This window comes from Oncorhynchus masou, chromosome 16 (genome assembly GCF_036934945.1).
Source record: "Oncorhynchus masou masou isolate Uvic2021 chromosome 16, UVic_Omas_1.1, whole genome shotgun sequence".
In the NCBI taxonomy this organism is placed as follows: Eukaryota; Metazoa; Chordata; class Actinopteri; order Salmoniformes; family Salmonidae; genus Oncorhynchus; species Oncorhynchus masou.
The window spans coordinates 23,176,893-23,202,555 of NC_088227.1; the positions used below are offsets into that span (position 1 = coordinate 23,176,893).

Sequence of the window (25,663 nt, forward strand, 5' to 3'; positions counted from 1 at the left end):
CTACCAACTGAGCTACAGAGGACCATCATTCTAAAGCGTTGAGTCAACCATTACCATTGCACATAATGGGGCAAGAATGATGCACTCAGTAATGATCCAAATGAACCAGGGGGAACCAGACCTCAGTATAGATCCCCAGTATACACACCCGGGGAATATGTGAAGAAATATTCCATTGGGAAGCTGAGGGGATGAGTTGGCCAACTTCATTTACTAATCAAAATAATAAACAGACAATGTGTTCGTTTTTTCAAGTTTATAATAATAATGAGAGTAAATAACACATGGTAAATGGTATATGTTCATATTATTATCTTGTACATATGACAAATAGCCTATATTTTAATTTGATTAACCACACAAAGACATGTAGAGATCAATAAACTATAGGCTACTGCTGTACTACTTTTGGTTGAATTTACAAAACATTATACAGATTGGGACTCCACATAGTAGTTTTATACCTTCCCAACTAAATGTGCAATTATCTCCTAACACCAAAATAGACTCTGTAGTTAGCAGTAGACCATTATTTTGTCTTCTAGCTAGTGAAAATAAGTGCTTTGTCTCCCTCTGCAGGTACATGGGTGTTATCAAATCAAATTGTTTTTGTCAAGTACACATACAGTGCAGCAATACTAAACAACACAAAACAATACACGCAAACCCAAAAAAGAAAAAGAAAGGAATTAAGAAAGGTAGAAATATTAGAACACGCAATGTCAGAGTCCGGAATATAAATGTATATGTATATGATAGTGTATATAAAAAGTATGGACAGTGTATGAATAGAAAAGGTGAGTACAGCAGTAGTTATATAGGATGAGCCTTGACTAGAATACAGTATATAAATATGAAGTGGGTAAAACAGTATGTAAGCATTATTAAAGTGACCAGTGTTCAATGACTATATACAATACAGGTGCAGAGTTGAGTACCGGGTGGTAGCCGGCTAGTAACAGTGACTGAAGTTCAGGGCAGAGTATTAGTTTCAAATGTCCATGCTTACTTAAAGGACCAGTGCACCTAAAAAATAAAATGTCCTATGTTTTATATATATTTCCACATTATGAGGTTGGAATAATCCTGTGAAATTGTGAAAATGAGGATAGTGCCCTTTTAGTGTAAGAGCTGTTTGAAAAGACCACCTGAAATGTCAACCTGTTTTGGTGGGATGGTGTTCTGGCCTGTCTGGTGACATCACCAGGTGGTAAATTAGTTAATAGACCAATTACAAAGAGAGTTTTAAACCTCTCTGCCAATAACAGTTTGTTTTCAGTTTTCAGTTTCCCCACCCAACCCAGACCACTCCCAGCCAGTCCTAGCAAAACTGCTATTTGCTAAGAAGCAGTTTTGGTTTATTTTTTACCATTATAATTTAAAACAATCACAATAAGGTACTTAGTTGTTACCCATAAATTGTATGATATTGAGATAAAATGGCTGCAATTGACCTTTAAGTTGCCTACATGACCAGCATGTCACACAAAATGAATTGCCACCTAAAACAATGGAAATTGATCTCTAGAAAAAAAATTGTTAGCTGTGTGTTGTTTTATGTTCCTTGTAGTCAGGGATGGCATTATGGGTGGGCCTTAGGGGGCAGGACCTCCCTACCATACCTCCTTGCCCGTCCAAATAAAATATTGAAATATTGATCATTTTTTTGACCGAGGTGCTCGCCAACAGAGGCGCATCAATCTCACATAAAGCATCCGAGCGAGCGGACGCCCCTTCGTATCCGTATGTGTAGACCGTATCTGATGCTGTCTGGACAAAAGGAGTACGGCCAGACAGCATCAGATACATGGGCTACAAAAAAAGTAAGAAAGAGCCGCGCTTGTTTCGCTTCCTAGTTTCAGAAGAGAGGAAGAGGCAAAGCGAGAGGGATCACTCTCGCCTAAATCTGTCCTGAATAACCCAGTGCGTTTCTATGCCAACTTCAGCTTGTCGCCTGCATTCCCGCCTTTGGAACGATTCGCATTGTTAGGGCAGAGACATGATAATCTCATCATTATATTGAGATCTCTGGTTTCAGCCACTTGCAAATTAGAAAGGAAAGTTCGCGGGTGCACAGTGCACTCTTCTGATGCTGGCTTCCCTTAAGGTAAATTGATGTTTTGCCAAAATTATATAATTACTCCTGTCTAAGTAAAGTCATTCAGAATACTTTACCAGAGAGCTTGAGTTAGCCACACAGGATCATACGCTTATTTTAATTTTAAATAGCTGTGGAGTGTTTCAGAAGTGCGTTGGCCTATGTCCATTTGGGGAAACCAGCCATTTGGGCAGCGCACGTGGCAATATAGGGCTTGATTATTGAGTTGCGGTAGTCAGTGAAAAGCATCTAAAATGTGTGAAGATAAGGTGTCTTTGAGTATTATTACAAATGTTGTTTGGCAAAGGTATGGGCGTCTCTCTTCAGAATGCATGCATTCAGCTCTCCAGAATGTGCTCCACTGTCTCCCATCAATTCTTGCACATTCATTGTTTCATTGAATTGTTTGCCCTTTTGATTGCTTGACCAATTTCACATTACATGTGTAACCAGTAGGCCTACACGTTTAACCGTCATTACATTAATTTAAGGTCATGGTGTTAGTTATCAATGTGTCCATATGGTAATGTGCATGCACACAGGAGGCCCGTGAAAAAAAACGGGCCCGCCTATAAAAATTAAATAAAGTCCATGTGATTCGTTCTGGCGTCTGGCCTGCATGTACAGACCTAATGTTGTTTAATGCACTTAAATAGATATATTAATTCAATTGATTCTCAATGAATAGAGTCGAGGTAGTTTATATGACTGAAACTGAGTGCATATGCTTGGTAAGGCAATGATCAGGATTTGTTTTTCATCATATTATTGCTTTCCTCAAAGTCAATCTGAACCAGAAAGGATGTGGCCACCAGAGGATGCAGTTTGGTTACTAATTCAAACTAACAGTCGCCAAAAGTCAGTTTTAGTTAATGGTGATACTAAAGCATCCGACCCATTTCTCATCAGATTATGTTGGGACATGTGTTGATTAGAAAAAAATGCTAATGCCTATGAAATATTAAATAAATAAATAGAGAAGTTACAAATAAATGATAGTTTACTACATTTCCTAAGAGAAATTTCTTTGTTGAATTGAAGGAGAAAAAGTAGCAGGAACTGTTCAGGAGAGAGGCTTTTTATATAGGCTAGACTACTAACAAAGGCGAAAGGACATACATATATAAGCGGGTCCCCTTTGTTCCCTGTTTAGTCATCTCTCGCCTAAAACCATTAAACGAGGAGCCGCCACTTCTCCGTTAGCCTTGCATTCCTGAAATTCCTTGATGTGATGTCAGAAGGGACGGGACATAGAGGCTACGCATCTAAACCTATGCGCTGCTCTCGGCTGCTCCGGAGTTGTGGAGTCGACGTTATATCACAAAACCCAGGGTCTAAGGGAAAGTCGAACACCTACTTTTTAATATTTTTGGCACAACTTGGATAACTTTGCCGAATGTTGTTTTGCTTTTGGGGCTCATGAACTTCACTCAGTTGAAGACTAGGATATAGCCTACGACTCGCATCTTGAGGGGTAAAGTTCCTTTGGAGTTTTTTCTTTATTCTCCTTTTCGACAGATTTTGTGTATTCTGGAATAAAATACTTAATTTTAAAAAATTCAGACAGAATTTTGACAAATGGAAATGGAGAATAAAACTGTTTTGAGGATTAATTCAATTTTGCGGATTTGAGGAGGCCGTTCCACTCCGTCGAGCTCGCAGAATTTCCTCAGCGCAGACACAATTTCGGCATGTAGCAAAGGAAAAACGGTGGGTGTCTCTACCAGCGATTGGCTGCTTTTTGTTGATTTGTTTCCTTTCAATGGAAACATTTAGTGCAATAAAATAACGGCGCTTTGTTACCATGTTCAAATCGCAATACTATTTTATGGGTTATTCTTCATTCAGCCAAGTCAAAAGCTTGCTTGGTAGGCTAAACCCGTGTAAATAGTAGTTTTATGCAGGGTGCAGGCAAAGTGAAGGCCATATGCGTTCGCCTCGCCTGCCTGCCTGCCTGTCCACGTAGAGCAACTTTTTTTCGTCAGCCAAACGGGAACATTCCAGGGGGTCTCGCGGCGGGGTTTCAGGGCAAGCCGCGACCTGCATTGGGAAAGGGTTCATCGGTTCAATGCGCTTTTGTGTTTGCTTCCAAAAACGAAAACGCATCAAAAACATCTGCTGTCTTGGGTAGGCCTAGGCTAGAAATAGGCTTAGACCGTATTGTGTGTCTGGTTTTTTCTCCATGTAGGCTGCAATAGCTGTGTTATACCATGCATATAGCAGTTACCAGAGAGCACATTTTCAGAGAAGTGGAGAATTCAGATGATGAAACAGGCAAGGCAAGGCCACAAAAGAGAATGAAAGGATAGGAGAGAGCAGATGAGTGTCGAGTCCAAGGTCTATACAGGCGTCATATAGAAATACAAGCCAGCTCCATGGTGGCAACATCACTGTCTGCCTATGGCATGTCACATTACTGACCTCTGAAAAGAAGATAACATAATGAAGAAACCAATACTGTGTGTGCACGCAAGTGTTGATGCATGTGAAAAAGGCTTTGTATGCATGTGTGTGTGGGTATGCAAGTGTGTTTGTTTAAACATGTCTACCTCAGTCTCTGTCCATTTCAAATTAAGGGTGTTTATTGGCATTGGAAACATTGCCAAGCAAGTGAAATAGATAATAGACAAAAGTGAAATAAACAATAAAAAATGTACAGTAAACATTACACTAACAAAAGTTCCACATATTATGTCTATATGCAGTGTTGTAATGACGTGCAAATAGTTAAAGTCCAAAAGGGAACATAAATAAACATAAATATAGGTTGTATTTACAGCGGTGTTTGTTCTTCACTAGTTGCCCCTTTTCTTGTGACAACTGGTCACAAATGTTGCTGCTCTGATGGCACACTGTGGTATTTCACCCAATAGATTTGGGAGTTTATCAAAATTGGATTTCTTTCGAATTCTTTGTGGGTCTGTGTAATCTGAGAGAAATATGTGTCTCTAATATGGTCATACATTTGGCAAGAGGTTAGGAAGTGCAGCTCAGATTCCAACTAATTTTGTGGGCAGTGTGCACATAGCCTGTCTTCTCATGGAGCCAGGTCTACCTTTGGTGGCCTTTCTCAATAGCAAGGCTATGCTAACTGAGTCTGTACATAGTCAAACATTTCCTTAATTTTGGGTCAGTCACAGTGGTCAGGTATCCTGGTACTGTGTACTCTCTGTTTAGGGCAAAATAGCATTCTAGTTTAGTTTGTCCTCCTGAGATGTACTGTCAGGACCCAGGTCTGACAGAATCTGTGCAGAAGATCTAGGTGCTGCTCTAGGCCCTCCTTGGTTGGGGATAGAAGCACCAGATCATCAGCAAACGGTGGACATTTGACTTCAGATTCTAGTAGGGTGAGGCCGGGTGCTGATTCATTGATATATATGTTGAAGAGGGTGGGGCTTAAGCGTCATCCCTGTCTCACCCCCCGGCCCTGTGGAAAGAAATGTGTGTTTTTTTGCCAATTTTAACCGCACACTTGTTGTTTGTGTACATGGATTTTATAATGTCGTATGTTTTTACCCCAACATCACTGTCCATCAATTTCTATAGCAGGCCCCTGAAATCAACAAAGCATGAGAAGACTTTGCCTTTGTTTTGGTTTGTTTGTTTGTCATTTAGGGTGTGCAGGGTGAATACGTTGTCTGTCGTACAGTCATTTGGTAAAAAGCCAATTTGACATTTGCTCAGTACATTGTTTCTGCTGAGGAAATGTACAAGCCTGCTGTTAATGATAAAGCAGAGGATTTTTTCCAAGGTTTCTGTTGACGCATATCCCACAGTGGTTATTGGGGTCAAATTTGGCTCCACTTTTGTTGATTGGGGTGATCAGTCCTTGATTCCAAACATTGTATTTTTTATTTTACCTTTATTTAACGAGGCAAGTCAATATTGGGGAATATGCCAGAGCTGAGGAAGATGGTAAAGAGTTGAAGTAGCCAATTGGAATTTGTGGTCTGTATATTTGATCATTTCGTTCAGGATACCATCAACCCCACAGGCCTTTTTGGGTTGGAGGGCTTGTATTTGGTCCTGTAGTTCCTTCAATGTAGTTGGAGAATCCCGTGGGTTCGAGTAGTCTTTAATAGTTGATTCTACCATTTTTATTAGGTTATGTGTATTTTTTTCTGTTTGTTCTTTCTTATAGAGCCCAAAGGATTGGATAAGTGTTTTATCGATATATCTCTGTTTTGGATAAATAACTTTTTGTGTCATTGTTTGTTTTGAGTTTCCCCAATTTCCCCAGAAGTGGTTAGATTCTCTGGATTCTTCAATTGCATTGAGCTGATTTCTGACGTGCTGTTCCTTCTTTTTCCGTAGTGTATTTCTGTCTTGTTTTAATGATTCACCATAGTGAAGGCGTAGGCTCAGGTTTTCTGGGTCTCTATGTTTTTGGCTGGATAGGTTTCTCAATTTCTTTCTTAGGTTTTTTCATTATTCATCAAACAATTTATCATTGTTACTCATTTTCTTAGGTTGTCTGCTTGACATTTTTAGATTTGATAGGGAAGCTGAGACGTCAAATATACTGTTTAGGTTTTCTACTGCCAAGTTTACACCAAGTTTAAACATTTTGTACAGGAAATTGTCTAGAAGGGACTGGGCCTCCAGCACTGTCTCCCACTCTTTAGTGATGGCGATGACATTAGCATTAGCACATTGCTGGGGAAAAGTAAGGCTCCAGCACTGTGTTCAAAATGGTGTGTGCGAGTGAGAGCAATCTGTTTGGACATGCACCTAGAATTACTACCACCGTAAAGTAGGAGAGTACAGTAATGGCATATATAGCATCGCTGCAGGAGGCGTGCCCCCCCACACACACACATCTGGTCGCCTTTATAACCTCAATGGCATGCTGAGCAAATGATATGGTGCTAGCACAAGTGGACTGGGAATACACAACAGCAGCTTTTTAAACACTGGTAGAGGAGCTGAAGAGCTGGACTGTCTATGGCTTTAAAGACATGCACCAAAACATTGGTGACTAGCAAGTATTTTTTAAACCTCCCGCTTTGGGCTGGATGTGTCAATGTGTCCTTCATACTGTACATGCATAATCTATGAGCAGAATAACTGTTTTACTTCAATTAGCCACAAAATCCCTATTTTGAAAGCTACTGTGCTACGCCCCACATGGGCCAGCCCCCTAGCAATTCGAGTTTCAACCAATGATGCACAGCCCCTCACAATTTGATTGACAGCTAGCAGGATGCACACACAGCAGAGTATGTGGCGTAGTATGCCATTTTTGGGGACCACTTTTGGCTCTCGTGACCGATACATTCAAAACTACTGGCTTAAAAGTATTTTTAAAAAGCACAGGAGAATCTCTTTAAGAATGTTGCTAGTAGGCAGCTATATCTGTATGCTTGGGTTACCTACTTCTGTGCAGCCATATTCTTTATTTATTTTTATTTAACCAGGCAAGTCAGTTAAGAACAAATTCTTATTTACAATGATGGCCTACTTGTCAAGCCCCCCCGGCCAAACCCAGACGATGTTGGGCCAATTGTGCGCCGCCCTATGGGACTCCTCTCACGGCCGGTTGTGACATAGCCAAGGATCAAACCCGGGTCTGTAGTAACACCTCTAGCACTGTGATGCAGTCCCTTAGACTGCTGCACCACTCTGCGCTATTCGATTTCATTCTATCCTGTTATATTTTATTCTTTGGGAAGTGTACAGACAGGATAGTACTGCTGTGTTTGTGAGTTGTGTAAGGCAGCTCTACAGCAGCACCTCACCTCAGACAATAACAGAGGCAGACATGTCTCAACCCGTCCCTCTGTATCCCAGGTACTCATTTCACTCACCTGCTGCTGCAAAGAAGCTGTCAGTCACTCTACAGCCCGCCCTTCTGGCCAGTCAGGTACACAACACACACACAAGCACACACACACACTCACTCATATACATTCACACACACACACACACACACACACACACACACACACACACACACACACACACACACACACACACACACACACACACACACACACACACACACACACACACACACACACACACACACAAAAGGCCTCTTCTGTCATCATTCTCATTTCTTGCTACAGGTATCTCTGTATTGCAGAGAGAAATAGTAGACAGGAGAGAAAGCGGCATAGCAAAGTTGTATAGTGTTGTGTTGGGAAGCCCCTCGGAGGTTGAATGTTGACTGAGGGTTTGGCATGAGAAAGCACGCTTAGTGGTTTTTGGTGAGTGAGTTATTTTGTGTTGGGTGTGTGTGTGAATGTGCTCGTATGTTTCTGTGTGTGTTTGTGGGTTATTGCATTTGTATGTGTATGTGTGGCCTACATGCTGCTTTTGTGTGTGTGATGTGGTTGGGGGGGGGGGGGGGCATGGAAAATCTAGCTGTAAAGTGGTGGCTGCTGAATTTCAGTAGACACAGCCTGTCCCATACTGTTGTGTTGGAGGTAGTTGCTCAGATACGGTTCCATGTTGATACTCCCTCCCTCCCTCTGTCCCCAACACTCCCTCAACCAACTGGACTAACATGATAAGAGCCTGGGATAGGGGTGACAGGGGTTTCACCAGCCCCTCTCTCTCTGTTCTCTGTCCCTCTATCATTCTCTCCATTTTCTCATCCTCTCATTAGAAAGAAGGTAGTGGTAGTGTTGGTTGGGTTAACTTTCTCTCTTCTCCAACTCTCTCTCTCTCTCACATCCACAGACACACTTTCTCACTTGCCCCCCCCCCTTTTCTCTCTCTTTATCTCTCCCTCTCATCCGCTCCCTACTCTCTCCCTCTCATCCGCTCCCTACTCTCTCCCTCTCATCCGCTCCCTACTCTCTCCCTCTCATCCGCTCCCTACTCTCTCCCTCTCATCCGCTCCCTACTCTCTCCCTCTCATCCGCTCCCTACTCTCTCCCTCTCATCCGCTCCCTACTCTCTCCCTCTCATCCGCTCCCTACTCTCTCCCTCTGATCCGCTCCCTACTCTCTCCCTCTCATCCGCTCCCTACTCTCTCCCTCTCATCCGCTCCCTACTCTCTCCCTCTCATCCGCTCCCTACTCTCTCCCTCTCATCCGCTCCCTACTCTCTCCCTCTCATCCGCTCCCTACTCTCTCCCTCTCATCCGCTCCCTACTCTCTCCCTCTCATCCGCTCCCTACTCTCTCCCTCTCATCCGCTCCCTACTCTCTCCCTCTCATCCGCTCCCTACTCTCTCCCTCTCATCCGCTCCCTACTCTCTCCCTCTCATCCGCTCCCTACTCTCTCCATGACATCAGCGACCGTTTCCTGTGGCACAGGATGAGTCGTGGTGCGGCGGTCCAGGTTCGGAAAAACGTCTCTGCCGAGTGTCACTGAGACTTATCCTCTTTGATCCTCCTCCTCCTGTCCATGTCAGGGTGACAGCTCTGTTTACATGGGAACTGCAGTCAGGAACGCTGAACATGACCAGTTCATTCCAGTCCAGAACACCAAGGCACTGATGCCAATATACACACAGGTTTCTGTTAGGAAAATATGGGTCCGGACATTTGACCGGCAGCATTTTAATTTCCCAGACATATGAGAAATGTACAGGACCCATATGCGTTTGTTGTGAACCCTGATTAGAGTGTCCACCCACGGTGCTCAGAATGACACTGGGCGTCCACCCACGGTGCTCAGAATGACACTGGGCGTCCACCCACGGTGCTCAGAATGACACTGGGCGTCCACCCACGGTGCTCAGAATGACACTGGGCGTCCACCCACGGTGCTCAGAATGACACTGGGCGTCCACCCACGGTGCTCAGAATGACACTGGGCGACCACCCACGGTGCTCAGAATGACACTGGGCGACCACCCACGGTGCTCAGAATGACACAAATCACATTTAGATGATGGTCATTCATATTAACAGCACTTGTAAGTCGAGGATGCAACAATGTGCGGTTCTTCTTGCTGAATTCTGACGCGCACTTTGAAGATGTTAGAAGAACGGTCCACATTTACTCATATATCAATGAGTCTGATGCAACAGGTCAGAACTTTTCGCTTAAAATGTTGATAAGCTGTTATTTATTCACATTATTAGCGCAGAAGGCACTAATGGAAAACACCTTTGTCAAAGCACGCTGCACATGCGAGCGGTTTCATGTGACAGAGATTAAAATATCCCTTAGAAATGTAGAAAGAGGGGAGTTCTAATAAGCAACAACTAGCATGGGTTGCTAACAGTGTTCCCTCAAATGTTTAGTGGCACTGAGCAAATTTCTGGTCTGCTGAGTGCAAACTTGAACATTGTGAAAATGATGTGCAACTTCCGGCTCACGTTTACTGTGAACACTGAGGCTGTACCCGCTTTCATTTACAGTTTTAACAGTGGTCAAGTAGGCTACGGTGGCTATTTGATTATAATGTAGGTCTACTAGATTGGCTTCCATCAAAAACAATGTAAAAACACATCCCATAATATTTTGAACATGGAAATAGCTGCTCTATTGTTCAGCCTACAGTAGCAGCCAATGTGTGGTGTTCAATGTAGGCCTACATTCCATGAGACTCGAAAAAAAACATGCAGGGCTTGACATGAACCTGTTTATCCACTTGTTCTTCAGACGAGGAGGTGGCTGAAAATGTTGTTTTTGTGCTCTTGTTGGAAGCAACTACTCCTCCATTGTTGACTAGAAATGAGCTATAACTGGGCTAATAACTCACTAACTAGCGAAGAATATGAACCAAAGTTGCATTTGTGGCTACATGCAGATCTCAAAACAAGTGCATCTACTCATGACCGCTGTAGCCTAAACACAGTCCAGTTCAAAGTGAATGGCACAGATCCATATATGGCAAAGGCTATTTGCATATAGGCCTACTGCAGCTATGATTGGTTATGGTGCACCGGTCTGTGTAGAGTACTGCCTGAGTCATGCCTGTCAATGCAATAGAATCCTACTCCAATACGCTCTGCCTGCAGGAACATTTCGTGCACAGTCAGTTCTGCATACTAAATCTTGCATAGTTGGCTTTCTTTCGGTATATTACATTGAAAGTGGCTAATATTGCATTGATTCTATCATAATTCCCACAGTAGAGCAAAACATCGATAGTGTTAACTACAATTTTCAGGTTTCAAACAATCTCTGTCTGCATGCTTTACGAGTGTGATAAATAAGATACACAACTAATATACTGTATACTGTACACACGCCAATTTCATTCCACAAAATGATGCAAACGAACCTACAGACCAGTAAGCATGACTAGTCCAATGTATTTCCATCAACTGGTCCATCAACGAATAGGCTAAGAAGTATTATTTCGCAATGGGATTTTTTCTTCTTCTCCCGGAAAATTGGCCTATTTATAGGGCGTTTCTAATTTTTCATCGGCCAAAAGCTATTTCCGGCTAACAAAAACCCTGACGCAAATACACGCACGCACGCACACACACACACACACAAAGTCTCTGTTTAGGTTTTTTTTTAATTTTACAGTTCACTTATTTTCTTGGATTAGGTAGAATTCAAATCAAATGGGTAACTACATGATCATTATCTAATAATTGTATTTTCATTTGTTTGAAATGGCACCGCTGGCACCAATGGTCACCACTACCATGGTCCCTAATGGCTAGCTACTTAATCACCGTGGGCACCAATGGTCACCACTCCCATGGTCCCTAATGGCTAGCTACTTAATCACCGCTGGCACCAATGGTCACCACTCCCATGGTCCCTAATGGCTAGCTACTTAATCACCGTGGGCACCAATGGTCACCACTCCCATGGTCCCTAATGGCTAGCTACTTAATCACCGCTGGCACCAATGGTCACCACTACCATGGTCCCTAATGGCTAGCTACTTAATCACCACTGGCACCAATGGTCACCACTACCATGGTCTCTAATGGCTAGCTACTTAATCACCGCTGGCACCAATGGTCACCACTACCATGGTCCCTAATGGCTAGCTACTTAATCACCGCTGGCACCAATGGTCACCACTACCATGGTCCCTAATGGCTAGCTACTTAATCACCGCTGGCACCAATGGTCACCACTACCATGGTCCCTAATGGCTAGCTACTTAATCACCGCTGGCACCAATGGTCACCACTACCATGGTCCCTAATGGCTAGCTACTTAATCACCGCTGGCACCAATGGTCACCACTACCATGGTCTCTACTGGCTAGCTACTTAATCACCGCGGGCACCAATGGTTCTTTTGAATATCCAGTCTTGAAGTGTTTTTCATGAAATCGCATTGTCACACATTGATATTGGTTTATTTGAAATTTTTAAATGTTTACCTTTGTTTAACTAGGCAAGTCAGTTAAGAACAATTTTTCATTGACAGTGACGGCCTACCAAAATGCAAAAGGCCTCCTGCGGGGGCGGGGGTCTGGGATTAGAAATAATACATGAATACAATATAAAGATAGGACAAAACACACATCACAACAAGAGAGACAACACGACACTACATAAAGAGAGAGACCTAAAGACAACAACATAGCAAGGCACCGACACATGACAACACAGCATGATAGCAACACAACCTAACAACAACACGGTAGCCACACAACATGGCAGCAGCACAAAACATGGTACAAAAATTATTGGGCACACCTACTTTATCATTAAGCAAGGCCTAACTACAGTAGCAGTATGTATCATATTAATGTGCATTCTTGTAAGTTATATCTGCTATGCAGTGCACTATAGATCACTATAAACACATTCCTTTATCTTTAACAGAGCTCTGTCAACCCTTAACTTGACCCTCTCATACGTTAACAAGGCTGAGGTGGCTCCCTGCTCCCTCCCTGTCTGAGTCTCACCTCAGTGTGAATGCTCAACACTGTGTTTGTCAGTGTCTCAGTGTTCTCACACACCAGAGCGAGAGAGAGAGAGAGAGAGAGAGAGACCAAATGAAGAGTGAAACAGCAGATGCGTTTCTAACAAGGACCCTGACTGTCTGGCTCTGCAATCTGCTTGCAGCTGCTTGTGTCTGTGTGTGTGTGTGTTTGGTGTGTATGTTTGTGCGTGTTTGTGTGTGTGATCATTTGCACAGATGAGGAGAGTTAAAGCTATTGTCCTAACTGAGCAACATGATACGGCTAAACTATTAACAGAGAGTTTCTGAGTGGGTTTTCCGAGGCAGACAGAAACACACATGGCTAGTGTGTCAGGTAACAAAGGGGTACCCAGGGGTGTGTTGCATCGTCCAGTGAGGCATCCCAACACAACTCCTTCCTTCATTGCCCCTCAGGCAGTCTGGGGAATCTGAGATGCCGGAACCATAGTGTGTGTGTGTGTATATGAGTCCACACGTGTCTGCTGGAATGTGTGTGTGTGATGGGTCCTTAAACTTTCTCCTTACTTGTTGAAGTCATATTTCTCTCAGGAGGTTTTTGAACACTTCAACCAGCAATGAGCATCCAGACAGACTCAACACAACCCTTTGAAGAACAACCAGCAGAAAGTGGAACCTGAAATAGTGAAGGTTCTTTATCTGAGTGAGGTGGCTTGTGGTTGTCTGTCTGTATGTGTTGTTAACAGTAGTCCGCAGAGGTACCGTAGCATCTGTGTGTGTGTTGGGTTGGAGAACACAGAACGCGTCGTGAAAACGAAACTAGTGACAGACCAGCCACGGGCACTTAAGCACTAAACCTGTTTGTTTTGCTCAAGTGCTCGTGTGTAGCGTGGGACAGAGAGAGACTAAGAGAGAGAGAGAGAGGTAGACAGAGAGAGAAAGACTCAGAGAGAGATGTGTAATGTTTACTGTTAATTTTTATTGTTTATTTCACTTTATATATTGACTTTATATATTATCTACCTCACTTGCTTTGGCAATGTTAACACATGTTTCCCATGCCAATAAAGCCCTTGAATTGAATTGAATTGAATTGATACAGAGACTCAAAGAGAGACAGAGAGAGAGAGAGAGAGACAATGAGAGACTCAGAGAGAGACTTGGAGAGAGAGACTCAGGGAGAGAGACAGAAAGAGACTCAGGGAGAGAGAGAGAGAGAGAAAGAGAAAGAGAGATTTAGAGACTCAGAGAGAGAGGGAAAGAAGAGAAGCGCAAGAGATCAGATTGATTAAATTACACATGATACATTTACGTCCTCACTCCAAATGCCCTGCGTCTAATGGTTTTAACAGTAGGTGACAAAGTGCTGTTTTGTTCCCTCTTTTGTGTGAGCATGAATAGAGAAGAATTGTCAAAGGAGCCCTGCTTTGACAGAACACCCACATTACGTGTCTGAATTGAGCTTTTTGTAAGATGTGTTGTTTACTTTGGAGTGACTGGCGTTTTCCATCATGATACATCAAACAGAGTTTTTGAATAGCCACACAAGATTACTAGTTTTGTTCACTGTGTATGATAGGGTTGTTTTACTACTGGTAACCTGATAGCTGGCGACTACAGAAATCATAACCTCTGTCCCTGTTTGTGGCATTAGGTTACAGATCTGGAGAGGAGACAAAAAAAAGAGTCCGATAAGATGCGTTTAATTCCTGAAGGAGTTGACATGGTTGACCGTCCAATTATCATAGGTCTGTTTACCTTACTTTTTCTGGGGTATGAGGTTATAGCCGACTGGTGTGTATGGACACAATGTTCAGTAATAAGTTCACAGTGTGTATGTGTGTGTGAGTGTGTTGTTCATTTGACACTGAAGTGTTGTCGTGTAATGGGAGTTGCTAAAGACTTGTGCTGTCACTCGATTGAGTATGAGCATGGTATAGGACAGTGTTGTTCTTTGTTGACGTTTGCAGGCGGTCTTTGTCTTGCGGGTGGAGAGAAAGTTGTATTGTATTCTACACAGCTGTAAGATGTCTGTCAGACAGATAGTATGATTTATGGTCAGTAGATTGATATGTGGGTGTGGGTGTTGGGGGAGTGTTTTACACAGTGTTTTACACTGTTACGCTACGCTGGAAGCCAAACATCAAAAAGCTGTTGCTGAATTTCTCTGTGTGCCTCTAGTAGTGGGGAGAAAAAAATATGCCCTAGACAAGATGGTCTCTGTTCTGCAGACTTGATTTTCCAACACACACACACCACAGATCAGTATGCGTGGGGGCTGCCCAGAGTCTGCCTGCTTTTCAAAGTTCAGTGAAACACGATAATATGAATTGTCCTCGCTGCTTGTAGAGAACCAGTGTACAGGGTTTGGTCTGTATCATAACCATTTAAGACACTGCTTTGGTTTTCCAATATTAAAGGATTGTTATTTGCAGTATTCTGTAGACAGCGTGTCAGTATGACTAGAATATTTAGGTGTGTAGTGAGACAGTAATACTGTGTTTTGGTTGTGCTATGTAAGCAGGTTTGAGTGTGTAGTGAGACGGTAATACTGTGTTTTGGTTGTGCTATGTAAGCAGGTTTGAGTGTGTAGTGAGACGGTAATACTGTGTTTTGGTTGTGCTATGTAAGCAGGTTTGAGTGTGTAGTGAGGCAGTAATACTGTGTTTTGGTTGTGCTATGTAAGCAGGTTTGAGTGTGTAGTGAGACGGTAATACTGTGTTTTGGTTGTGCTATGTAAGCAGGTTTGAGTGTGTAGTGAGACAGTAATACTGTGTTTTGGTTGTGCTATGTAAGCAGGTTTGGGTGTGTAGTGAGACAGTAATACTGTGTTTTGGTTGTGCTATGTAAGCAGGTTTGGGTGTGTAGTGAGACAGTAATACTGTGTTTTGGTTGTGCTATGTAAGCAGGTTTGGGTGTGTAGTGAGACAGTAATACTGTGTTTTGGTTGTGCTATGTAAGCAGGTTTGAGTGTGTAGTGAGACAGTAATACTGTGTTTTGGTTGTGCTATGTAAGCAGGTTAGGGTGTGTAGTGAGACAGTAATACTGTGTTTTGGTTGTGCTATGTAAGCAGGTTTGGGTGTGTAGTGAGACAGTAATACTGTGTTTTGGTTGTGCTATGTAAGCAGGTTTGGGTGTGTAGTGAGACAGTAATACTGTGTTTTGGTTGTGCTATGTAAGCAGGTTTGAGTGTGTAGCAGGCTGGTGTTTTGGTTGTGTAATATTAGTCTGCTCTGATGTGTAGGCTAGCGTGACTCTGTAAGAGCATGTTTTGGTTAGGGTCATCTCCATAGGCCCTAACTGAAAATGAGCTGTTATTGGTAGAGAGGTTTGGAACACTCTTTGCTGTTGGTCTATTAACTAATGTAACTCGTGGTGATGTCACCATGCCACCCATGCAAATTCAACCAGCAACTTTTTAGGAAATAACACTGATCAATTTCTTTCACACTTTTACAGTGTTAGTTTCATCAGCTGTTGTACAATATGATACAACACTTTGACGGTACTGGACATTTAAACCAGTGGAAAGAGTCGTTAGCATCTTTTTGGGGCCTTTTTTGTTTGCATCATGGTAGCTCCTAGTTGGGATGTGGGTTTATATCGAGACCCTTTTCACTGTAGTGAGGTTAGTTTGTCACTCATTCAATTCCAGAAAACTAAACAGCAGAGGAATCACTGATAAGACTATGTGAATATGACTCTCGTGTATCTTTCTAAACGAAGCCCCCATGAGGTCAGATAGGCAACAAGCTGAGAAAGAGATAACTCCCACCCATCCTGTTTTTATTAGGATTTTTACTCTCTTTTATTACATTGGAGCGACACCCCACAGTGGCACCTCGCGGTTTTCATCAAACTGACAGAGGAACAGCTGTCTCCCAGCCAGCACAGAGAGGGAGAGCGGGAAAAAGAGAGAGAGAGAGAGAGGGAAAAACTCTGGAAGGGTTTCATAGTAAACACTGCTATATTGGAAACAAAAAAACAACTCACTCGCTCTCTCTGTGTCTTCCTCTGCTACCCCTTGCATTTTGGACACCGCAAAATTACAACGTGCAAATTCATAAATGTATAGGCTGTTTATGTGAGCCGAAGATAAACCCGCTGGCAGGGGGATGGTGTGGCTGCGTTTATGTAACGCTGTGCCTGAAGTGGGAAGGTTTGGTCTCAATCTATTGTCTGTCTGTGTATCTTCAACCACAGACAAAATGATGCAGTTGATTGCTAGTTTTATATTGCAATAACTGCTGTCTGGCCCCTTGGCTAACCTCTGAAGGGTGTGTTTACTGTGTGTGTGTGTGTGTGTGTGTGTGTGTGTGTGTGTGTGTGTGTGTGTGTGTGTGTGTGTGTGTGTGTGTGTGTGTGTGTGTGTGTGTGTGTGTGTGTGTGTGTCGTGCGTGCCCGCGCACATGTGTGTTTGCTTGTTTGCTTAATCAGTTGCCATCCCCTAGTGATTTAGCTGGTCTGTGTGCGTGAGAACATTTCTATGGTGGTTTGGGTTAAGTGGGGTTTACTGTCAGCTGTTGATGTCACTTCCCCCAATCTCATGCCACAGTTAGGGTCAGAAGGACTGTGGCTCAGGTCCGGTGACCACAGTGCTTAACAGACCAAAGTCCACCAATCAGAAAACAAGGCCGATTTAGTCACCCATTGTTAACTACTTATAGTGAAAAACACATGAACAAGAAGTTACAATAGCAAGTGTTTGTTTTCTCAGTGAGATTCAGGATTCCAGGATAAGGAATGTGTAACGCCCCATCCATTTTGCCCAGTCAGGTTGGGCTTGTTGTTGTGATACCAACCTATTATTGGATTAAATATATATTTTTTTATTCACCTTTATTTAACCAGGTGGGCCAGTTGAGAACAAGTTCTCATTTACAACTGCGACCTGGTCAAGATAAAGCAAAGCAGTGCGACACAAACAACAACACTGAGTTACACATGGGATAAACAAACGTACCGTCAATAACACAATATAAAAAAATCTATATACAGTGTGTGCAAAGGAAGTAAGGCGGTAAGGCAATAAATAGGCCATAGTGGCGAAGTAATTACAATTTAGCATATAGCCACCTCCTCCAATCTTTCTCTTTATCTCTTACGCACACACACACACACCATCCCTCCGCATACTTCTGTCAGGTGTGCTCTGTTTTTCTAGTCGGAGTAGAGAGGAATCTAGGCTTGGATCCAAACTGAGTATCAGCACCACACTGCCAGAGACCAGACAAGAAGCAACACATTCCCACTGTCTCTCCTCTCCTCCTCCTCCCCTTTTCCTCCTCTCCTTCTTCTCTCTCTTCCTTGCTCACTTGAGCCTTTTTTATACTCCTTTTAATTCCTAGCCCACATCTTCTCCCCCTCTTCCCTCTCTGTCTCTCTCTCAATTCAATTTCAATTCAAGGGGCTTTATTGGCATGGGTAACATGTGTTAACATTGCCAAAGCAAGTAAGGTAGATAATATATAAAGTGAAATAAACAATAAAAATTAACAGTAGACATCACACATACAGAAGTTTCAAAACAATGAAGACATTCTCTCCATCTCTCTCCCTCTCTTCCCTCTCTGTCTCTCTCCCTCTCTCCCTCTCTCCCTCTCTGTCTCTCCATCTCTCCCCCTCTTCCCTCTGTCTCTGTCTTCCCTCGCTGTCTGTTTCTCTCTCCCTCTCTGTCTCTCTCTCTCTCTGTCTCTCCCTCTCTGTCTCTCCATCTCTCTCCCCCTCTTCCCTCTCTGTCTCTCTCTCCCTCTCTCTCTCCATCTCTCTCCCTCTCTTCCCTCTGTCTCTCCATCTCTCTCCCCCTCTTCCCTCTGTCTCTCTCTCCCTCTTCCCTCTGTCTCTCACTCTCTCTCTCTCCCCCTCTTCACTCTCTCTCTCCCCCTCTTCCCTCGCTGTCTGTCTCTCTCTCTCCCTCTCTGTCTCTCCGCCTCTCTCCCTCTCTTCCCTCTGTCTCTCCATCTCTCTCTCCACCTCTTCCCTCGCTGTATCTCTCTCTCTCTCCCTCTCTCTCTCCCTCTCTCCCTCTCTTCCTTCTCTCTCCATCGCTCTCCCCCTCTTCCCTCTGTCTCTCTCCCCCTCTTCCCTCTCTTCCTTCTGTCTCTCTGTCTCTCTCTCTCTTCCCTCTGTTTCTCCCTCTCTGTCTCTCTCTCTCCCCCTGTCTCTCCGTCTCTCTCTCTCTCTCCCCCTCTGGCTCTCTCCCTCTCTGTCTCTCTCCCTCTCCCCCTCTGTCTCTCTCTCTCTCACTCTCTGTCTTCGTCTCTCTCGTCCCTTTTTGTCTCTCCGTCTCCCTCTCCATCTCTCTCTGAGATCTTGGTTGACACTACTCAGCATGTTTTGTTTTGGGCTGGAGGAGAGGTTGTAGTTCTCTACAGGAGGTTTGGGGGATTTTGATTGGTGTTGTGGGCCCTTTAGACTATCAATCCTGCATGAGGCCAGTTCATTCCACTGACTGGTTGCAGTTCCCAATTATCTGGAAGCCTCTTCACAATTGGAAAAAACATGTGCAGGATTCTATATTTCATGCACAGTCTCTTCCTTACTCCTTCGTCTGCCCATAGAGCAGGCTACTGTCAAGTTTCAGTGATGAAAAACATGTCTGCAAGATCACATAATGATGGTATTCTACATAACAGAACCGATAATAGCATAGTATAACGTTACGTACTGCAAGACAAAAAACACCTCATTTTAGGATGATTGTGCGAATGTTCACATTTTTCTCTCATTTCTTCTCATGCCAAAACTCCACAGTCCGCCTCTAGGCAGAATATGTGCTTTGATTGAAACAAAACACAGGTATGCTACAGTTTGTTAACACCATCTGCTTTTACATGATTCAAAACAACACTGGGCTACTTCTAATCAACACCGTATAACACAAGAAGATCTGAATGCATATCCCCATGAAACTGATTGAGATCAAATGGTTGGTATGCAGATGCTGCATGGACGTTTCCAGTAAAACAGTGAACACAAAAATGTGTGTGTGTAAAGTACAGCTAAATAAGCACATGTGCAGAATGTGATACATGTTTTTAGCTCTGGGGTAAAGACTTCCAGGGGGTCGGAACAGGGTGGTTACCTTTGGAACGGCAGCCACTGCCTTTAACAGTACTGTTAGTGATGCTAATGTTAATGCAAGCTCCCCACTACTGTTAGTGATGCTAATGTTAATGCAAGCTCCCCACTACTGTTAGTGATGCTAATGTTAATGCAAGCTCCCCACTACTTTTAGTGATGCTAATGTTAATGCAAGCTCCCCACTACTGTTAGTGATGCTAATGTTAATGCAAGCTCCCCATTACTGTTAGTGATGCTAATGTTAATGCAAGCTCCCCACTACTGTTAGTGATGCTAATTTTAATGCTAGCTCCCCACTACTGTTAGTGATGCTAATGTTAATGCTCGCTCCCCACTACTGTTAGTGGTGCTAATGTTAATGCCAGCTCAGCTCCCCACTACTGTTAGTGATGCTAATGTTAATGCCAGCTCAGCTCCCCACTACTGTTAGTGATGCTAATGTTAATGCTAGCTCCCCACTATTGTTAGTGATGCTAATGTTAATGCCAGCTCAGCTCCCCACTACTGTTAGTGATGCTAATGTTAATGCTAGCTCCCCACTATTGTTAGTGATGCTAATGTTAATGCTAGCTCCCCACTACTGTTAGTGATGCTAATGTAGCTCCCCACTATTGTTAGTGATGCTAATGTTAATGCTAGCTCCCCACTACTCTAAGTGGTGCTAATGTTAATGCTAGTTCAGCTCCCCACTACTGTTCGTGATGCTAATGTTAATGCTAGTTCAGCTCCCCACTACTGTTCGTGATGCTAATGTTAATGCTAGCTTCCCACTACTGTTAGTGGTGCTAATGTAAATGCTAGCTCAGCTCCCCACTACTGTTAGTGATGCTAATTTTAATGCTCGCTCAGCTCCCCACTACTGTTAGTGATGCTAATTGTAATGCTAGCTCAGCTCCCCACTACTATTAGGGATGCTAATTTTAATGCTAGCTCAGCTCCCCACTACTGTTAGTGATGCTAATTTTAATGCTCGCTCAGCTCCCCACTACTGTTAGTGATGCTAATTGTAATGCTAGCTCAGCTCCCCACTACTATTAGGGATGCTAATTTTAATGCTAGCTCAGCTCCCCACTACTGTTAGTGATGCTAATTTTAATGCTCGCTCAGCTCCCCACTACTGTTAGTGATGCTAATTGTAATGCTAGCTCAGCTCCCCACTACTATTAGGGATGCTAATTTTAATGCTAGCTCAGCTCCCCACTACTGTTAGTGATGCTAATTTTAATGCTCGCTCAGCTCCCCACTACTGTTAGTGATGCTAATTGTAATGCTAGCTCAGCTCCCCACTACTATTAGGGATGCTAATTTTAATGCTAGCTCAGCTCCCCACTACTGTTAGTGATGCTAATTTTAATGCTAGCTCAGCTCCCCACTACTATTAGGGATGCTAATTTTAATGCTAGCTCAGCTCCCCACTACTGTTAGTGATGCTAATTTTAATGCTAGCTCAGCTCCCCACTACTATTAGGGATGCTAATTTTAATGCTAGCTCAGCTCCCCACTACTGTTAGTGATGCTAATTTTAATGCTAGCTCAGCTCCCCACTACTATTAGGGATGTTAATTTTAATGCTAGCTCAGCTCCCCACTACTATTAGGGATGCTAATTGTAATGCTAGCTCAGCTCCCCACTACTGTTAGTGATGCTAATGTTAATGCTAGCTCAGCTCCCCACTACTATTAGGGATGCTTATGTTGTTGTTATCTCAGTTCCCGTCTACATCATGGAGCATTAACACTAGGTTTGTAATACTAGGATGGTTTGTAATGGACATTTCCTAAATATGTGTATTTTACACTAGCCAAACTTTGAGATATATATGCATAGGTAATTAAAAACATGATACTAAGAATTTATTTCAAAAGAACAGAATAGCATGTTTTTAGTTTTTTTAATCTGTGCTTTGGAGCCGAGGCTAAATGGCTTCGCCATGCCAATGAAATCAACTTGTTCATTTAGCAGACATCACATGTTTGTATTCCCCTGCCTTACCACAGTCAACACACACATATTGTACAGTAAGAATATAATGGAATATAATAGAATAAAATAGAAAGGATATTTAAACCCAAATGACTGTTGCTGATTGTCGCCAGTACTCACAAAGTTATATTTTGAAACAGCCCATCTGAGCAATTTTGATAGTTCATTAGAAACCTTAGATAGGGTATAGCAATCAAAACATCTGGCCTGCATGGACCTGTAAAAGTAGATTTGAAAAAGTGCTTTTTGGTAAGCTCCGTTCACTTCTATGCCAATGCACCCTCGCTGGTCTCTTCATTCTCAATTTGACAATTGTCATTATTGTCACCCATCAGACTGTTGTCAATTTAATCTTGTCTTGAGGCCACATCTATTAATACATGTGTGATTATATGTGTTTCAATATAGTTTAGGTGTAGTTTGGATGGGCCATTAGCTGGGCAGGCAACTGTTGTCTTATAGTCAGAAAATACAGTATCGTCTTATTTTAGTATCTACAGTCTATGCGCTTCTGGATCAATCAATAGATTTTCTTTCTCATTAAATTAACATTTGGTGTCCTGAGTTTTCTTATGACCTATCTTAACATAATAAATGCATTAATTTGACAATTTATTATTTATTATGGAATATTTACACTTTGAAATATCAAAGGTCAGAATGAACATCATGGCCATTCTAGTGGTTATGTAATTCCGGCTCTCCAAGTGTTAAGCTATATGATATTACCTCTAGGTGGTAACTATGTAATAACTCTTAACTTAATCATTACCAGTATGCTTTCAGTGTTGTTTATGAAATAGAGCTTGGTGAGAGTGTGCTTGTCCTAGGGTTATTTTGCATTCAACATTCACACATTTTTCTGGGAATGCTGCAAGATAGTTGCTTGGCTTTGGAACATTCTCAGCACATTGAAGAAACTTTGTATATCAACACTTCACCATGTAATTTCCTAAAAGTTTAAACATGGTTGCATTTAATACAAATGCTGGTAAGAAACATTGGTTTGACATTGGGAATGTTCTCAAATAGTTCAGAGAACGTTAAGAAACAATTCCCTGCTGTGGGGATTTCAGTACTTCAGCATAACGTTTCCTCATGGTTTTATTTAAAGTCATGTTCTCAAATTGCTCCAAGAATATTAAGAAAACTTTCCATAAAACACAAGAAAACTGTAATAACATTCAGAGAATGTTCTAATTATGTTATTTAAATACATTTACTTTACATTCCATTCTCAGCATCAAAAAACCTCTATCCTCTAACTTCAAATCAAATTGTATTTGTCACATGCGCCGAATACCATGAAATGCTTACTTACAAGCCCTTAATTAACCAACAGCACAGTTCAAGAAATAGAGTTAAGAAAATTATTGCAAAATAAAGTAAATATAAAAAGTAACACAGTAGAATTAGTTAAGCATGTTCAAGTGTTTTGGCCGTTCCCATTAATTCTACACACCTGATCTTAATGAGTACTTATTTCCTTTTAAATGGGGTCTGTTTCAATAGACTCAAATGAACGGCTTTGTATGAGTAAAAAAACATGGAATTGTAGCTCCATCCTGGTGGCACAGCGGACTAATTCCATGGACAGAGAACAGAAGACATGTTAGAATCTCACTGATGCTGTTTCACAATAAATAATACTTGTGTTTGTATGATTAATGCTTAAGGAAATTCATTTCCAAGTGTCCTATCAGTGTTTGTTGTTCAAAGAGTTTACCCAAAATAGGCTAGCAGTGTTATTAAAAGTCTGATTGAAACATTCACTGAAATGTTTAAGGATGTCGTTCAAAAACCTCCAAATAACCAATAATTTCTATTCCCAAACCAACAAAATGTTCGCTTTTATCGGTCAGGAAAAGTATGGCTTCGTTCCCACAACTAATGTGAAACCAAAAACATATGTTCCGACGACTTCCAAGAAACCAAATGCGCTAGCTGGGGTTTGTGTGTGTGTTTTTAGGGTTTCAGTTAGCAGGTAATAGCCGGCTTTTGACGGATTCAAAAAAAATTGTCCGGAAGAAGGAAAAAAATCCCATTGCCAAATAATAATCTTTAGTCTATTCATGGTTGGAAATACCAGTTGATGTAAATACATTTGACCGGTCATGCGGTCTATTGTTCAATTTGCCTAATTTAATGGAATTAAATTGGCACCTGTGTATATTGGTTATGTATGTTATTTATCACGCGCACAGCATACAGATACAGAGCCTTTGAGCAGAGAATCTGTCAGACAGCACTTTTATTTAACCAGGCAAGTCACTTAAGAACAAATTCTTATTTACAATGACGGCCTAAGAACAGTGGATTAACTGCCTTGTTCAGGGGCAGAACGACAGATTTTTATCTTGTCCGCTCAGGGATTCAATCCACCAACCCTTCGGTTACTGGCCCAACGCTCTAACCACTAGGCTACCTGCCACCCCAAGTAGCAAAGTGGTTGGGCTTTATAAGCCCAATCACTGTACAACAATTCTAAATGCAATCGGGTGTTAAAAATTGTTTTTGGACCACGATTAAAAATACATCATATTTTTATTTCTCAACTGGTAATTGAAGCGTGCTTCCCAATCGCCATTCAAATGCATAGGCAATGGAAGGCAGGCTTCAGCAACACATCACACACCACTGTGCAATGTGCTGGAGGCAGTAGGCAGTATGTATTTTAAAAACATATAGCGACTTAATTGTTTGAAACCTGAACGCTTTACTAGATTTTACGAGGCATGTTTTACCTTGCTTCAAAGTAGCCCAAGCAAAATCTAACCATATCTGTGGAGGCAATTATTTTATAAAGACTTCCATATGCCATTGAAACCATTAGCCTATTTCTCTATCAGCTTTCTTTCATTGTCTGGTAGCCAAATGCACATTTCCGCATACCCTACTGCCTTGTGCACGTTGGTGCGCTAATAAGGTTTAGAATGAATAGTTTATCAATATTTTAAGCTAAATGTGCTGATCTATTGCAACATACTTTTTTATGTAGCCTCGGCCTACTGGTTGTATGAATTTGGGATCTATCGTCCCACAAATGTCCTAGAGTCTGTTTGTGCTATTTCTTTCTCGACAAGCTGACCAATAGAATATGTCAACTTTTCTACTATGTTAGAGAGTAGATTGACATAGGCTCATAGGCGGCACGTCCATTGTTGGGTCAGTGCCACTGAAAAGTTTGTTTTCGGACATTCATTTCCTCCTCCAGGTTAGATGGGCATCATATTCTATTTGTGTGTCGTAGGCTTATCATACATACGGCATTTTTATTGTCCGTGTCAGAAGAGTAGGCTACCCTGTAATTTGTCGTATTAAAAAAGATTATTCTAATGTCTGCAGTCATATAAAGTGTAGTAGAATTGCATGAAATGTGTTTAGAAATGGCCCAATTTTTATCGTGCAAGGAAAGAAAACACTGCATCTAGGTACTAGAGGCATCACTACAGACACCCTGGTTCGAATCCAGGCTGTACCACAACCGGCCGTGATTGGGTGTCACATAGGGTGGCGCACAATTGGCCCAGTGTCGTCCGGGGTTGGCCGGTGTTGGCCGTCATTGTAAATAAGAATTTGTTCTTAACTGACTTGCCTAGTTAAAAAAAAAACAACATCTGATGTAGCCTGTAGCCAAGGCCTCTACGCTATACGGTGTCAGCCATACACAGAACAGTCTTTTTTGCTAACAGTGATTGAGTTATGTTATTAGGCTATATTATGACTATCCAATCA

The 25,663-nt window shown here is 42.3% G+C and overlaps 1 protein-coding gene across 1 annotated transcript in view; it reads left to right on the forward strand.

The window, feature by feature from the left end:
- Positions 1-3,348: 3,348 nt before the first annotated feature.
- LOC135557699 (tyrosine-protein phosphatase non-receptor type 14-like) overlaps positions 3,349-25,663 on the forward strand; it is a 93,736-nt gene continuing 71,421 nt past the window's right edge. The window contains 1 exon segment of the mRNA XM_064991221.1: positions 3,349-3,572. The gene's annotated coding sequence lies outside the window, so the exon portion shown is untranslated.